We start from the raw sequence: 18187 nt of genomic DNA, 5'->3' as shown, positions 1-18187 counted from the left end.
CAGAGACAAGGCAGTAGCTAACATCCAAGGGGCACAAGTCTTCACTGTTGTTGAAATCACCCTTGAAGTATGGATTGGAAAGGGGGAGACTGATTCCAATTAGGATTCTATCATTATATTCTAGGTGAATGTCAGTGAGTATGTAAGGCCGTTCACAGTAGGACAGGGTCAGTGGAGATAAATCTGAGGGACTCAGGGAATGTCATCAGAGGACGAGGGGACTAACTTAGGGTTGGGAGAAAGTGGAAGTTGTGTATGAAGAGGGTAAAGGACAGAGAAAGCTCACAGCTAGAGTTAAGAGTTCATTTGAGACCATGTTGAGTTAGAGCAGTCTGTAGGACATTTGGGTGAAAGTATCCAGCTGGTGCTGGAGAAAAGGAGAATTTGGGGCTGAAGAGATGTTATGGAGTCATCAACATTTGAGGGAAAGTTAAAACCATGGAAGTGGATACAGTCACTCTTCGAGATGTCTGCAGCCCAGGGAAATATGGAGTGGGTGGTCAGGAAAGTTGTGGGAATAGTTATTGAAAGACTGGTAGTTTGGAATTCTGTGGCTCTCTGTGTATGGTAGATGAGCTCAGGAAACAAATAAAATGATGCTCACAAAGGGAAGTTATGGAGTGTCCAAAACCAGATTAAGGGGGAACATAGAACTGAGTCTAAGGATGCTGACATTTTTTTCTCTCCCTGAATCTGTGACTTTTGAATGAATATGCTTTCTTAATGTAATGATTTGGTGGCAGTGTACAGAACTGATGAAAAAGGGGAACATGAGATAGGTGGACTGGGTTAGGTAGCTGTATAGGATACCTTCTGTAAAGTGAAAGAGGCTGAGTACAGAAGAAATGGAAATGAAGGAATACCCAGGAGCACAAATTCCATGGAGGCCATGATGTTATGCTCCATGGCAACTGGGACATGGTGTGGTGGACAGGTCCATGAACACAATGCTCCCACCTTGTTTTAAACTTGTTTGTGGCACCTGAAACATACTTGTACCCTCAGTGTTCATGGAGTGGATTAAAGATATAATTGACAAAAAATAAAATATTAGGAAACAGTGGATGTAGAAAGGTGATGATTATTTCAAGTTTGAACATGGGCATTGAAAGTGAGGACACTGAAGTGTGAGGGGACAGTATGGAACATGTCCAGAGTTGTGAATAAAGTCAGTCCATCAAGTATTGAGTTCTGAGTACTATAGGAGAATAAAATAGAAATAGGTAGCAGAAAGTTATGCAAATTACCATAAGATGAGGTGGAACATGCTCAATGTTAAGGAAAAAGTGTTTATGCTGTGTTCTAAAGACACAACAGGGAGAGAAAGTCCATCTGGTTGAGGAAAGATGAGGAATATATTATCATTTGAGGAGGTGGCATTTTGATGGGCAAAGGGAGGTGGGGTAGGAAAGAGGGCACTTCAGGACTTGGTTCTGGCAAAGGGCTGTGGGCAAGGCCCCAGGTGGGCACATCTGGACAAGGCCAACTCACCTTGTTTGACCAATGTGTGGACTTTTTTGTTTACTTAGTATTTAGTTGGAAATTTATTGGATATGAAAAGTGAGTTCCTGATAGCAAGGTCCTTCCCTTTTCAAATGCATGCCCAGGTTTTTTCTTCCCTGACAGCCTGCAGAATCAGAAGCTTCTTATGACTACTTGTTAAAACAAGCATTCTGGGTAGAGGAAGAGAAAGCATGGATTTTGCTTGTGGCTTTTTTCTTTAGCACTTTCCCTCAGTCAGCCTTGCTTGCTTGGCTCCACAAGGCTATGGGGAGAGGATATAAAACTCACACTCTCCCAGAGATTACTTACTGAAGAATTTATAGGAACTTTCCTTTAAAAAGTAGGCAAATAGCTCTTTAAGGCTACAGGGATTTTAGGGAGAACAGAGATGTTTGGGAGGAGAGGGAGATGTCATTTAACAATATTTATTTGCAAACATTGTAGAAGGCACTTCAAGCATTGCACAAGGCAGTGGATTCTGAGCTATTTATTCCTTGGACAGCAATGTGCAGCTTATGTCCAAACAGTTGTAGGTACCAATTTTAGACAATAGAAATATGAATCCTAACTCTTAATTATCACCTTGAGAATTAGAGAGGAAATGGTGGGTATTTCTGATTTTGTTTGAGAGAAAGTTAGCTGTTTTGTGCTTTTGAAAACTGTCCATTTTTTTGATACTGAGCATTGAACCCAGGACACTTTACACTGGGAGCTACATCCCTTATTCATTATTATTGTTGTTATTATTATTAATATTAACATTATTAATTGTTGTAGTAGTAGTAGGCATAGTACTGAGACAGGGTCTCATTAAGGGCACTGCTAAATTTCAGAGGTTGTCCTCAATCTTGTTATACTTCTGCCTCAGTCTCCCAGGTCACACATTACAGACATATGCACAACCTGCCAGGTTGAGGACCATCTTTTTGACTTTGAGAGCCTTCATTGATAGATGAACCAGGAGATCCCAAATACTCTGATTATTAATGTAACCAATTACTCTGGTTAATGTAACATACTGTTGTTGGAATCTGGCTCTGAAGTAAAATGCAAATACTAGTTCTTCAGTCATCTGAGCCTGTGGATTTGAGCCTCAAAGCAGAGTTAACTCAGTTTTGTCCATCTGTTTCAGAGCATTATGTACTTCTCAAAATACAATTGAGACTCTCACCCAAAAATACATGAAATACAGTTATTGAGGTCAACATTTATTTACTGATTTACTTATTCATTCAAACACATGTACAAAGCACTAGGTATGAGTGTAGTTGCTACAACTTGCTCATCATTCCTGTGTGCTGACACTTCTACAGGGTTTAGAAGGTTCATCCATTTCAATCTTCCCAGCAAACCTGTAATGTAGGTATGGTTTATTCTCCCCATTTTACAAATCTTGAAATTGAGGCTAAGAGAGATTAGGTAGCTTGCCTGAGGTCTCCTAGCTGGTAAGTTTGATTCTGAGATTGGAAGCCTGGCACAGCTCATGCTGAACTGTTAATTCTCAACATTTAGGCCGGATGGTGTTGGCATACTTGCAAACTGCCTTGCCTGAAACAAATGAAGAGCTTATTCAAAACATGTATTTACCCTAGTAACCTCATAGGTCATTGAATATATAGGAAATTCCAGAGTCAAGTGACTTGGTATAAAGTTGTTTACCTTTCAGCACTTCATGGTTCAAAGAGATTTAGATGTTTGTTTCTGTTCCACTGAGCATAGCAGACCTTTCATTTCAGATTTAAGACCAAATGCTCTTGATAATTAATGAAACTGCTGAGACTAATTCTAGGAAAAAATAACATGTTGGTGGTCAAAATGATACAGTCTGAAATGCTTGCACCTTCACTGTGGTTCTTATATAAAGCACTGTACTGACGTTACAATTCACAGAAGGACTCTAGTCACCAGAGATGCAAACCCACACTGGGCTGGGGAGTTTGCCTCTGCTGAGAATAAAAGCCATGCAGATTTAACAGTCAGTGAAGCCTGTTTCTCATATTCTTTCTGGCTTGTTGACCAGGACTCCTGCTGCCTGTATGAAAACAAATGTCAGCGTGACACACTCCTGAGAGACTCAGAACTGTTGGCTCTACATCCAACCTGACAAGAATCACCACATATAGCCTTCACCATTGCCAGGGTGCTGGATTCTCACCAATCCCACGTCCAGAGTGAAATATGGAAAACCAGTTCAGAGCTTTTTAAGAAGTTGTGACAGGGTATTTAAATAGCAGATTCTAAGCTATTACAGAGTTGGTCAATAATGGAAGATGTAAAGAAATAATTTAAAATGTGTACATGTGTTTCGTGTTTTTATAACCTAGGTAGAGTGTCCACTATAGAAAAACAATTCCAAAAAGAAACAAAGAATGAAAGAAAGAAAAGAAAAAATCTTTCCTGGGATCCTATTTTGTCAGTACACTAAACTTTCTTTAATTTAGGAGGGGGAGAAAATTGAAGAGATTTTTTGGGCAGAAGTTGCTACAAATGAGTTTTCCACCAGAATATCAATATGTTTTCCCTTTATAAGTTAATAAGTATTGGCATTGAAGACAATTATGATATGTAAATTTTGCAGAAATAAGTTGTGCAGTTTTCCTAAGATGGTGGGGTTTGTTTCTTGGTCCACAGGAGGGAACATAATCACTGTGCTGCTCTCTTGATCACACTAGAGTCAATTGAAACTCTATCAAGAACTATCGATGTCCTTTACTTCCCAGGCACATAATGGATTGCTTCTGACCCCTAGTCCACTACTTTCCAGCTTACATTTTGGGAGCAGACTTAGTCCTGCAATTTCACTGAGTCCTGCATACTGAAAAGGCCAAATACTCTGTTCCAGGTAGGTGTTTGGAAATGAACTTGTAAACATAGAACTTCTAAGGGACACCTTTTCTCTCAGTTCTGCAGATACTTAAGATGGTGACTTCTGCCTCATATTTGGTAAATATATTGAGTTTACAAAAGCTGTTCAGAGGGACAAGCCTGCACACCATTTCAGAGGAGATATTTTTTGAGGCAGAAATGGTGTATTTATGTCAAATGTCCATAAGTGCAACAATTAGTTCCTGAAGTGTTTTGTATATTTTCATTTCACTATGAAAACCAAAAAAAAAAAAAAAAATTTTAGGGAAGTATAAAACTTAAGAAAAAACATAATAATCCAGTTACTCAATGCTCTGATTTACATGAAATAAATTCAAAAGTAAAAACAGCAACATATTTCCCCTACTGGGACACAAAAGTCACCTGCATATTTCTAAATTATAATCAAGTTACTTCTGTTCTGTGATTAAATAAATAAAAGAAAAAAAAAGAGCATCCAGGACCTTGAGTTAAAAACAATGAAGATTTAGTGGCTTTATCTTGCAGAATCCTCTGAATTAGGACAGTATAATTTTTCACTTATATGCTAGAATTTTGCAGTAGTATCACATTTATCATTTGGATATTGGTAAAAAATTTTTTTATACCAAAAGACTGCTCCTCACCCACATATGTTGTTATAGTTTAGATATGTGAGTTTAGGCAGGACAAATTCTAAAGACAGGAATGAAAAGGGGTTGACACAGTGCAAACTCCCCATGCCTGATTCTAGCCTTGTCTCATCCACCCTGCATCCCATATTCCCAGTGTGGTTCATTTCAAGCTAGATGCAGTTCTTTGGCTCCCATGTTATTTAGCACTGAGCATTTGCTGTTAATCTGGCAAACTTCAGTAGATTGTGGACCCTCAAGTCTGCAACTTCATCTTGTTCCCCATGGTGTCTCACAGCATCTAGCTTTTACACTGGAGAACAAATGATATCAGCAATTATTAATGATTCTCTAAATGTTATGATGCCAAAGAATTATTAAAGAGATCTCAAAAAGGTAAATGTTAAAAAAAGATCAAGTCTGTTTACCATTTGAGTTGGTCATTTTGCTTGTCAAAATTATATATGCAAAGTACCATCTCTATGCCAAAAGCCTGATGTACATGGTGAGATATAGGATCTCTTTGGAAGAATGGTAACCTAAAGTGATTCTAATTACTATCTTGCTTCTCTGGCCTACTACTGGAGTAAGGGTATCATGATGTGAATATGTTCTGGGAGCAACTGTGTTTCTTTCCCCTGGCTCTTATCCTAGCACATAAAATCAATCTTTTGTTACACACAGCAACACATTGATTTTGAACCATTATAAGTTAGGCAGGGAAGCAAAAACTAGTAATGGTAATTAAAATTAGCAATGAGTAAATCTAGTACTTTAAAAAAGTTTTAGCCTGGGCATCCACATCTTTGGTGAGGAGATAAAAGGCCTCATTTTTTGAAAGGCTCAAGGTTTGAACAGCAGAACTCTGGGAATTAATAGAGAAGAAAGGACTTATGTGGCTACATTGAGCTCCAGGGGGCAGGACCTAGAGCTTCTGTGGAATTCAGCAAGTATTTGTAAACAATGAACGACCTCTATTTTTTCCCCTTATTGGGAATTCTGTCACATGATTTAAATATATCTTGGTGACATCCTGGGAAAACCTTGGGAAATGACTGGAACTATGCTAATTTTTTCATCTAGTGTTACCAACAATAAGTATTCTTTATGTTCACAGGTATTCTACACATTATCTGGATTTCTGGGAGTTGGGATGTTTATACCCAGTATTGAAAATTAGCATCCAGTCACCTGGATGGTTTGCTAAAGATTTCTGAGTTCTTAGGTCTTAGATAGGGTCTGACATAAATATTTCATTCAAGTGCTGAATAATGCTCTTAGTCCAGGGGTGATATTTTGAGAATGACTGAAGGCCAGTGGTTCCTACTTTACATTTGGAAAGCTGAAGAATAGATTGCATTCTGTGTGGTAAGGGAAGTTGCTGGTGATTGTCCCAGGACACTCACCACTGAGTTGCATCCTCAGCCCTTTATATTTTGAGACAGGGTCTTGTTTAGTTGCTGAGGTTGACCTTGAAATTGTGATCCTCTTGTCCCAGTCCTGTGTTACTACAATTACAGCCTAGTTCCAATTTACCTGGCTTCATTACTGCTTTTAAAAGCTACTTGCTTGAGAATTTCAATTTTAATTTCACCAAATAGACCTGTTTTTTCTCTTGGTGCAATCAAAAGGCAGCCTCCCCAAAAAATAATATGACCCAGTCTGGATGGCTGACTTGTATATGGTCTTGGACCCTCTTTTTCTGATTGAATCATAAAACTAAGGGAAAACAATTATGCACCATTTATTATATTATTACCCTTCCAATTAAGAGGATAGTTGAACATAGCAATTTTTAAAATGATAAACATGAAAACAAGGTAAAAGGAAGATTTTTCTGAAACTAGCATTCAGATTATGATTATGTCCCTTCCAAACTTTTAAAAGAAATCTATCAAAATAATAAACCTCTTTTGCATATGCTATTAATGTACTGGCAAAGGAAAAAAACATGCTTGTCCTACAACAAACTTTAAATGATGCTGGCAGGTTTCCTGTTCTGATTTTTACAAAGGTAGACTGGATCCTGAGGGTGACAACTGACAGAATTGAGGAGTTTCTGCACATGATCATTCATGTATATTCATTGTTCATTCATGTACAATTATTATAGCAGGCTATCACATATATTAAATAAATCCAAAATAGGAGAAAAGACACAAGTTTTTCTGGAAGTGGTGTGCTTTCAAACTCAGATATATTTTAGTAAATAGATAGATGTCAGAAACACTGTGCTAAGTGTCAAATGTCAAGGACCCAGAATTACAAATAAAGTGAAATGTCTTCTTCAATTGAGTAATTTGGCTTTTTGAGCTTACTTGTCTGTACCATTCCAACTTTTTAAACAGATTTTTATCAAATTAGAAATGCACCCAGTAGGTACAGGTACATGTTGAAATCAAGTGGAGCTAGTCAAATTTTCATTTGAGACTGTGTGCTGAAATTTTTAGTTTGACAAATCTGAGCTAGTAAATATTTGCAATGCTCTGCAGCAGGGACTGTAAGAGATATACAACATGTGAATAACAGGAGAGTAAACAAAGCAGGAACTGAGGGACTGACTGGATCTTTGCATCCAGGGACTCAACAAATTCTGAGGAAGAAGTGCTGCCTGAGCTGAGCTGGGAGAAGGGACAGGATTTTGATAGAGAGCAAAGTATATTTTAGATTTACTAGATCTGCCAGTTTAGTATACAGAAAGTATATTAAAGTATATTCAGGAAGAGACCTGGTGATAGATAAAGTATGAAAAGGAGGTATGTACTATGAATAGTTCCACCTTAATCTGCTGTTATACCTTCAGACATGATATCCATGTGAAGGAAGAAATCAATAGAAAGTGGAAGGAACAGGAAGTGAGGAGAAAATTATTACAGTACTTCAAATACTGAAGGGACAGTGTACATACAAATCAATTTTGAAGATATTTCTTAGGCAAGATTGAGAAGAACTTCAGTTTGGTTCGAAGAGTAAATAGGTAGTAATAATGAGGAAGAGGCAAACTGATTGTGTGACTCTGAGACTGACAATGTGTTAGGAAAGATAGCTAATATGCACTCAGGTCTTCCTACTTGCAAGATACTGGGCCACTTATCATGTCTTCTCATTTAATGCTACAAGTATTTCTATTGTAAAGGTGAAGAAACAAAGGCACAGTGACCTTGCCCACTTTATCCAAGATCACACACTAATAAGTGGCAGAACAAGATTCAAATTTAATTTGTATTCTTAACCACTGATCTCACTGACTTAGAGCACCAGGGAAAATAGCTTTCTTGGAAAAGAAGCATTAGTTGAGGTTGACTAAAATGGAAATTGTTGTCAAGTCCAGGTATGTTTATGGAGAAAAGTAGGCTGAGGACAGAAGTCTGGTCTATGCTTCAATGTAAGAATTACACTGGTTGCCCTCCCCTGACTCCCATCCTCCAATCCCCCACACAACACACCGTCCACCGTCAGGAAATTATTTGCCTTTCTGTCAAACATATTTTCCTCTTGGTTTCTAAAAGCTGCCCCAGGTTATATCATGTCAGTCATCCCAAACATCCTTCTGATGCTACAGGGTTGGTCTGTCCATTCCTTTTCTGTAGAATAGATGCTGAAGGACAGAAAATGGAAGAAAATAAAAATCCATTGACAAATGTAAGGCCAACCTGGAGCATTGGGCTCCAGCTCTGCTTGCAGCTTCTGCTAGACATGTGTCCCCAACACTAGCTACTTTCTGGACCACCTGTAGAATCTCTTATATTTATTATAATTTGTACTTTTATCACTACCATTTCTATTAAATACTCATTCTGTGAAGGAAAAACTGGGGACTATAGTAAGGAGTCAATAAAAAGGACTGAGAAACATGCCAATAAAGACAGGCTAATCAAGAACTGTGACAATTAAGTGTGCATAAATAAGAAGTTAGGGGCAGAAATCAGTGATGTCTTTTAAAACATCAGACAATACTAATAAAACCAAAAGGGATTCTTTTGAAAATATAAACAAGATAGACAAAGACCCAAAGGGGAAATTAAAAAACCACTAACAATGAAAATTAAAGACCTGCTCTCCTTCAGTGTTCACTCCAAGTCAATGAGTATAGTGGTTAGGAGCACAAATAATAGAGTATAAAGTATATGTGAAGAATTTGAAAACACAGTTGAACTGGATAACATTTTAGAAAGAAATAAAAATTTTTAAACACCAGGAAAGAAACTGAACCTTGAATACACCAATAACCATTGAATAATTGAAACAGTAATTAAGACACCCTTTAGCACCTGCCAAAGTAAGATCTTGGGTAATTTAGTACAGATAAATTCCAATCAGAGCTTAAAATTAGGTGTTGCTGCTTATTAGCTGTGGCCTTTATGTAATCAGAACTTTACTATCTGCTCATTTGTAAAATGGTGATAACTAAACATACTTTGTATCCACTAGATATCAAATGAAATGACAGAAATTGATAAGCAAGAAAGCACAGATGTAAAAAAGTTACTGAAATAGTTTGAAAAGTGCAAAAATGTACTTACATGTTCTACAAATACATATTGTTTATCTAACAAGTGCCATGCTCTGCAGTTTGATATTTAGTGCTAAGTTTATATTTAAATTTACTCTGGCCTAAATAGGAATTATGCTACAAGACAATATAGAAAATCATTTTGACACTTATAGGCAATAAAATATCTGGTACAGAGAGTGAGGTATTAATAAGAGGCCTTTACTTCAACTTGTTCAGTTGGGAGCACAAATGATGGATTTGCTTCTGACCTGAAACTTGTCACTAAAACATACACCTTTTTATCCTGCTAGTTATCATCTTAGTTGGTAGCAATATAGAAATGAACTTCACACTGTTTTTCTTTTTTTATGAGTCATCTTTCTAATAAGTTTGATATTATTTATGAACAAATTTTTTTTTCAGAATTTGGAGTTTTACCTCAGTTGTAGAGGGGTTGTCTATCATGTGTGGGCACTGGATTTGATTCTCAGCACCACATATGAACAAATAAAGGTCCATTAACAACAAAACAAATAAATAAACTCTTTGTGCACAATGAATCCAAATGCATTATGCTGTCATGTATAAGTAAATAGAACCAATAAAATATTTAAAAATACATTTTCAACTCTAAAAGAGATTCTTCTAAATACTTCAAGATGAACAATCCTCATTTTTAGTTTATTGAGAAAAATCTTTGTAATGGTCTTGAAAACTAATGCAAATTGTAAAATAGAGTATTAGAAATTACCAATTTATAAAGAGTCTGATTTAAATTTTTTTCTCATTTTTTTTAAAATATTTCAAGATACTTTATTTTCAAAACAGGTCACAACATTAAGCTTTTGGCCCATTCTGCCATTGTACAAGCTACAAATGCTTGATGGGCAGCTAAGGGGGCACTCTTTAGTAGCTTGTTTCAAAAGTGAATAAAAATCCATATAAAACAAATATTCAAATAGTTTCCATAGAAACACAGATAAGTGTGACCCCATCTTCTAGTCCTCCATATTGCTGCATCTGTGCCAACCCTACTCTTACAAAGACATTCAAAACTAGCAGTAATTAAGTTAAATGGTCCCCCCAGATTCCTTAACTTAAGCTAAACTTGCAGTGAACAGCTAAGAGTGGCATCTACACATTGATACTAGTGGAGGCACACACTGCTGAGGGATGTTTCATGCTGCTTTCCTGAGCACAAGACACAGGCAGAGTGCCGACGTCCTGCTCCTCCACTTTGGGTGGGAAGCCATGGTTCTGGATTTGCTGCATACATTGCCATGTTGGTCCTGACATCATGTAGTAGATAGTTGGCCTCTGGAATCCATTGAAAGTAGAAGCAGCAGCAACAGTGTATGCGCCCATGTTTTCAAAAAGCATCCAATCGCCTACATGCATTTCAGGCAGGTCACAGTGCTCAACAATCCGGATCAAGGCCATCACATGTTGGTCCCCATATGCTGGATGAATAGTACTTCTCATCTGGTTTAGGTCTCTTCTGCAGCAGGGGCTTTACGTGTGCGTGATCATAAAAGATGCAATTAAATGATCCGTACACTCCATCATTCACGTAATACATAAAGGTCTGTTCACTTGACTCATCTTCATCATCAGAGCCTGTCTGTTCCTTTAAAACGATTTTTTTGGCAATGATATTAACTGCAAGCGTGAAAGCTGAGGCAACATAGTATCTGCCTGGCTCAGCTATGATCCTCACTCCAGAGTCTGATGGAAAGTATTTGTCCAGTGCTGGGTTGATCACACTGGTAATCTCTTCGAATTTAAGCTTCACATCCTCATATCCAGGAAAGACACCACCAATATCAAGTAGATACATGCTGAAACCAACCTCAGCTTCCATGTCAAAGACACAACGGGCATAAGAGATGGCCTGCACGAAGGTCTCAGGATCAGTGCAGTCACTCCCCACATGAAAGCTAACACCAATGACACCAATATTTAATTCTTTAGCTCGTTCCAGAAGAAGTCTGCTGGTTTTGAGTGTGGCACCAAATTTAACACTGAGGCGACAGACTGCTTTGGAATCATCAGTGGCAATCCGCAAAACCAACTGTGCCTTTGGATGAGCTCTGGCAACTTTCATCTACTCGACTTCACTGTCAAAAGTCATCATTTGGACTCCAATACTGGCAGCGTATTTAATTTGAGACACTTGTTTACAAGGATTTGCATAGATAATCCTCTCTGGAGGCACTCTGAGACTCTACACCAACTGTATTTCAGTCTGCTAGCACAATCAAACCCTGTCCCAATGGCAGCTAAGGTCTTCACTATGACTCTGCTATCATTGCATTTGACTGCATAAAAGAGGGTGACACGAGGAAGAGCTTTTAACAGTCTTAGATGTTTCTTTAGAATGTCTCCAAGGTCTGCAACATAAAAGGCATCCTTATCATCAGAAGATAACACTTCATTGATTTTTTGGTCCAGAATGTCCTTGGCAGTGAAGCCTTCATCGAGGAAGTGGCAGTCGAACTCTTCATTACTGAAGCTGTTCATGGCTTCTTGATGTGCCTCAGAAATGCAACAAGATGGAAAACTAAGAGATGAAATTTAAACAAATTATTTCCTGCTTCTCACAATCCAAATCCTGTGTCCTCAGACCAGCAGTGGAATCAGTTTCAGAGTGCCCAGGCGCCGAGGGCAGGACCCATGGAGATGCCGACGCAGAGCTGCACCACACCCTGAGCCCGAGGCGGAGCCGGAGGAGCACTCGGCCGCCCGCCGCCCCCGCCGTGCCCGTCAGCCACCTCGCTCCCGCCCACCCAAGATGCCGCCTGAGGTGGCACCGAGCTGCTGGCTGAGGGCGGCCGTTGGCGGCGGCTGTAGGGACTAACCTTTTCTCAATATTTGAAGCACATCAGCATTCCTAGATAGCCTAGAACATTTTAAAAACAGTATTTTAATATGCTTTAGAAACATCTAATTTATGTACTTTTTTCTTATAACCTGTCATATAGAACAATTAAGGACAGTTCATGGGCTTTATTCTTCTTTGCTCTAGGTAATCTTGCAATTGTCATCTGCAAATTAATCTGTAGAATGGATTGACAAATGATTTATCACAGGAATGCCAATCCATTTTATAGACAATCAAATTACTGTAGTCAGTTTGGAAATGTAAGGAACCCCATCTTTTTCCAGGGAATTTGTACTAGTTGTTTTAATTTTTTTGTTCCCTCCAGTTCCTCACACTGCTTAACATTCACATGCCAGTTCCAATCCCCAGTCTGGACAGAGCTGCTTCTCCAGTACTTCTTTTGTAGAACTCTCAGAAATCCTGATGACTGCAATTAAGGGCTCATTAACTCATCAAATTTGTCCCCCTGGGCTAGTTTACCTGTGTCATGAAAAGAACATTGTGAAAACCTCTGTCCATTTGGCTTGCACTTTTCATAACATGGATAGTCTACATTTATGTTAGCATTTTAAAAACTGCTTTTTATATATTCAAGTATATCTGAAAATTTATGTTACATTAAGTGAATTTTAAAGTCTTTTGTTTTTATATGCTCTCAACTTTTAAGCACTGAACACATTGAGAGTGAAGAAACTTTATTAATATTTTATTGTAACCAATAAGTATGTGAACCTTTTTTCTCTTTAATTTCACATATGCAGAACTGTGCCTTCCTTTGCCTTTAGTTTTATATTAATGTTTTATATATTTTTGTTATTAAAAGAAAATATTTGAAAGAAAAAATTTATATCAAAAAACTCTGATGTAAAATTTCATTATTTTTCACAAGTAGGCAAAATATGAAAACATATTTATATCACTTTTTTCTTTTAACTTTCAATTATATAAGAATTGCCTTAGAATCTCTTGTCAATTAAAATTAAGTATAAGAGTAAACTAAGTCATACTTAGACAATAAGTATTCATAAAAGAAAACATTCTAAAGAGCACTTTTTAAATTTTAAAGCCACTTAGATGTTCATATCTTTTTTCCTCCCTAACAGAAATCTGAAATGGAAAGTCCATAGCATTCAGACTGCTATAATTTCCAGGTGAATATATTGTTATTTCAAAAGATTAGCCTTGATTCTTCCTACAGAAAAATCACACCAACCTTAATATTTTTACTGTATCAATAGAAGGTGGGTTTCCCTAAATACCTGCAACCATAATTAACATTTAAATATCTAATATTTTGAAAACTCACTGGTGATGAGCTCAACAAACAAAGAAACAATTTTGTAGCACCTCTGTGAGGATAGTCACAATTTTTGATGGATCAAAAAATGTACTCTAATACAAATATAGAACAAGGTAATGAAGGCATTGCTTGTGGAAACTGAGACATAATAAACTGCTTTATGTTTTACTAAATTGACGGTAACAATGGAAGAAAACTTGTCAAAAATTCTTTACATCACTGTGGAACTAATAAACAAATTTATGTAGTATAGTTTAGAAGAGTGATTAAAAGAAACATTTTGTGTTCTGTTAAAAAAAAAAAAAATCTGTAGACACCATTCCCCTGGCACTAAACCTATACACAAAGCAGAAATTTTCCAAAGTATACAAATAAACTAGAGAGTGCCCATTTAAGATTAACTGGAATTTTTAACTGCAAAGTAACAGAAACCAACTTGAAATGTAACCAAACAACTGATCCAAACCAGGCATTAAATGACAGGGATTATGAAAAGACTAAAAAGTGAACTTTATGAAAAAAATATTTCTTGAATTTTTAATTACTGAAATTAGGCTCAGTTAGAAACTCAGATTTTCAATTGGAATCAATCTTTTCTGTGTTGTGTGGAGACACAGGCTTTATGGAAAAAAATTCAACAACTCCAGTAAGCTATGACTGTAAAGTAATGGGACTGGCTCCAAAATCCACAAATAGACATGACTGGTACATCATCATAGGTTAATTCTTTACTAAAATAAAAGAAGCTGGTTCAGGGCACTGACAATTCCTGAAATTCAAATGTGTGAGCCAGAAGAGCTGAAAGGGGCCTTTGAGAACTCCTCACTCCACCCGTTCCTTGATCAGGAAAGGTTTGCAGAAGCTGAGAGTTGCCTGGGGCCACTGAACCCATTGAAGGTAGAACAGTGATAGAAATTCTAATTTCATTTTCCCAAGGTCTAGTGGTAATTAATTACTTGTTCAAAATTGTTAGGTGAATAAACAATCATAAAAATTATAGGATAAGGACTGGGGTTATAGCTCAGTTATAGATCACTTGCCTAGCATGTGTGAGGCACTGAGTTCAAATCTCAGCACCACTTGTAAATATATAAAATCGAGGTCAATTGACAACAATTTTTTTTAACTGTAGGATAAAAGAGCACATACAAAAAGCAATATTCTTATAGAGAAACTAAAATAAGTCAACAGCAAGAATTTCAACTACAAATTTTTTAGGTATATAATTTTTTCTTTTTTCTTTTGATTCACTCTACACAAATGGAGTACAACTATTATTTCTCTAGTTGTACACAAAGTATAGTCATACCATTTGCACATTCATACATGTACATAGGGTAATGATGTTTGTTTCATTCTATTATCTTTGTTCCCCCACAACCTGCCCATCCCTCATTTCCATCTAAATAATTCATCCTTTTTCCATTCTTCCCTTACCTCCCTTTGCCCCCATAATACATCATCAACCACTTATCAGAGAAATCATTTGACCTTTGGCTTTTTGGAATTGGCTTATTTCACTTAATATGATATTCTCCAACTCCATCCATTTACCTGCAAATGTCATAATTATATTCTTCTTTTTGGTTGAATAATAATCCATTGTGTATATGTAGCACAGTTTGTTTATCCATTTATTTGTAGATGGGCATTTAAGTTGGTTCCACAATGTATCTACTGTGAATTAAGCTGCTATAAACATTGATGTGGGTTTCTCACTGTAGTACGCTGATTTTAAGTCCTATGGGTATAGGCCAAGGAGTGGAATAGCTCAGGTCAAATGGTGGTTACACTCTAAGTTTTCTAAGGAATCTTCATACTGCTTTCCAGAGTGGCTGCACCAATTTGTAACCCCACCAGCAATGTGTAAGTGTACATTCTTCCCCACATCCTTGCCAACATCTGATGTTGCTTCTATTCTTGATAATTGCCATTCTAATTAGGGTGAGATGGAATCTTAGGGTAGTATTGATTTTCATTTCTCTTATTACTAGAGTTGTTGAACAGTTTTTCATATATCTGTTGATTACTTTTAGATTCTTTTCTCTGAAGTGTCTCTTCATTTCTTTAGCTCATTTATTGATTGGATCATTTTTATTCTTGGTGTAAAATTTTTCAGTTCTTTATAGATTCTGGAGATTAGTTGTTGGGACTAATGACACGTTAACTAACTCAGGCTGATTCCTTATTCCCTGGCAGGTGAGCAAGATCAAGGCCTCAAAGGCAGCTTCAAAGACTAATGACAATAAATTGGAGCACTGTCAGGGATTGGTTAACAACAGTTCTGCAAATGTGATCAGCTCATGCTTGACATATGGTCCTAGAGAAACTCACCTGCTTGAACCCCTATGCCTTGCTTACCTTTAAGCTGATTGGTTTCTGCCTAGCCTCCACCTTACATTAAAGCTATGTGACTTCCTCAATAAATGAGTTCTTGCTGTGACTGGTCTCCCTGACGTGTCTGATTGTTCTCTACCCAGAGGACTGGGTGTGGGTGGTTAGTTGGCCCTACCTATCCTGGTCTGACCCTGTTGGGAATTGACCCTTCCCTTGACACTGTTTGAGAAGAGCAAGGGGGTTAAGATCCCGACAATTAGTGCTCTATCAGAAGTGTGTGTGCAAAGATTTTCTTCCACACTGTAAGCTCTCCCTTCACATTGTTGATTGTTTCTTTTCCTGAGAAAAAAGCTTTTAGTTTGAAACTCTCACAATTATTGATTCCTGCTTTTATTTCTTGTTCTTTGGGAGTCATGTTAAGGAAGTTTGGTCCTAAGAGAATATGATGAAGATTTGGACCTACATTTTCTTTTATTAGGTGCAGGGTCTCTGGTCTAATTCCTAGGTCCTTAATCAATTTTGAGTTGAGTTTTGTGCAGGGTGAGAGGTAGGGTTTTAATTACATTTTACTGCATATGGATTTCCAGTTTTCCCAGCACCATTTGTTGAAGAAGCTATCTTTTGTCCATTGTATGTTTTTGGCACCTTTGTCTAGTATGAGATAACTGTATTTATGTGGGTTTCTCTTTGTGTCCTCTATTCTGAACCATTGGTCTACCTGCTTATTTTGATGCCAATACCATGCAATTTTTGTTATCATTGCTCTGTAGTATAGTTGAAGGGTCAGTTTATACTCCCTGCTTTGCTCTATCTACTAAGGATTGCTTTAGCTATTCTGGATACCTTATTCCTCCAAATAAATTTCATGATTGTTTTCTGTATTTCAGTGAGGAATATCATTGGCATTTTAATTGGAATTGCATTGAATTTGTATAGCACATTTGACAGTATGGCCATTTTGACAGTAATTACTTTGCCTCTCCATGGACATGGAGATCTTTTCATTTTCTAAGGGTTTCTTTAAATTCTTTCTTTAGTGTTTTGTAATCTCATGGTAGAGGTCCTTCACCTTTTTTGTTCAATCAATTTCCAAGTATTTTATTTTATTTTTTTGAGGCAACTGTGAATGGCCTAGTTTTTCTAATTTCTCTTTCAGAGGATTCATCACTTATGAACAAAATGCATTAGATTTATGAGGGTTGATTTCATATCATGCTACATTACTGAATTCATTTATGATTTCTAAAGGTTTCTGGTAAAATTTTTCTGCTTATTTAAATATAATCATGTCTTTAAATAGTGATAGTTTGAGTTCTTTTTTTCTTATTCATATCCCTTTAACTTCTTTGGTCTGTCTAATTGCTCTGACTAGAGTTCTAAGGATATGTTGAATAAAAGTGGTGAAAGATGGCATCCCTGCCTTTTCCCAGTTTTTAGAGGGAATACTTTCATTTTTTCTCCATTTAGGATAATGTTGGCAAATGGACTTATCATAGATATCCTTTACAGTGTTGAGGTATATTCCTACTATCCCTAATTTTTCTAGTGTTTGGAGCATGAGGGGGTGCTATATTTTATCAAGTGGCTTTTCTGCATCTATTCAAATAATCTTGGTATTCTTAACTTTAAGCCTGTTGATGTGTTGAATTACATTTGAAGATTTCTGGATGTTGAACCAAGCTTGCATCCCTGGGATGAAACCTAATTGATCATGGTGCTCTATCTTTTTAACATATTTTTGTATGCAATTTGCTAATATTTTGTTGAGAATTTTTGCATCTATGTTCATTAGAGATATTGGTCTGAAGTTTTCTTTCCTTGATGTGTGTTTGTCTGGCTTTGGTTTCAAGGTGATATGAGCTTCATAGAATGAGTTTGGAATGGTTTCCTCCTCTTTTATTTCATAGAATTCTTTGAGGAGTATTGGAATGAGATCTTCTTTGAAGGTCTTGTAGAATTCAGCTGATAATCTATCTACTCCTGGAATATTCTTTGTCGGTAGGCTTTTAATGAATTTTTCTATTTCATTGCTTGAAGTTGATCTATTTAAATTATGTATGTCCTCCAGATTCAGTTTGGGTGGACATATCTCTAGAAACTCAGTAAATGTCTTTGAGATATTCTATTTTGTTGGACTACAGATTTTCAAAGTAGTTTCTACAATTGTTTTGCATTTCAGTACTCTCTGTTGTGAT

The 18187-nt window shown here is 36.9% G+C and overlaps 1 pseudogene; it reads right to left on the bottom strand.

Annotated features, from left to right (window-relative positions):
* Nucleotides 1-10308: 10308 nt before the first annotated feature.
* LOC124965527 (ornithine decarboxylase-like) lies at nucleotides 10309-12119 on the bottom strand (annotated as a pseudogene).
* Nucleotides 12120-18187: the final 6068 nt, after the last annotated feature.

Source organism: Sciurus carolinensis, chromosome 15 (genome assembly GCF_902686445.1).
Source record: "Sciurus carolinensis chromosome 15, mSciCar1.2, whole genome shotgun sequence".
NCBI lineage: Eukaryota > Metazoa > Chordata > Mammalia > Rodentia > Sciuridae > Sciurus > Sciurus carolinensis.
The sequence above is the reverse complement of the archived record's forward strand: the minus strand, read 5'-3'. Positions and strand labels throughout refer to the sequence as shown.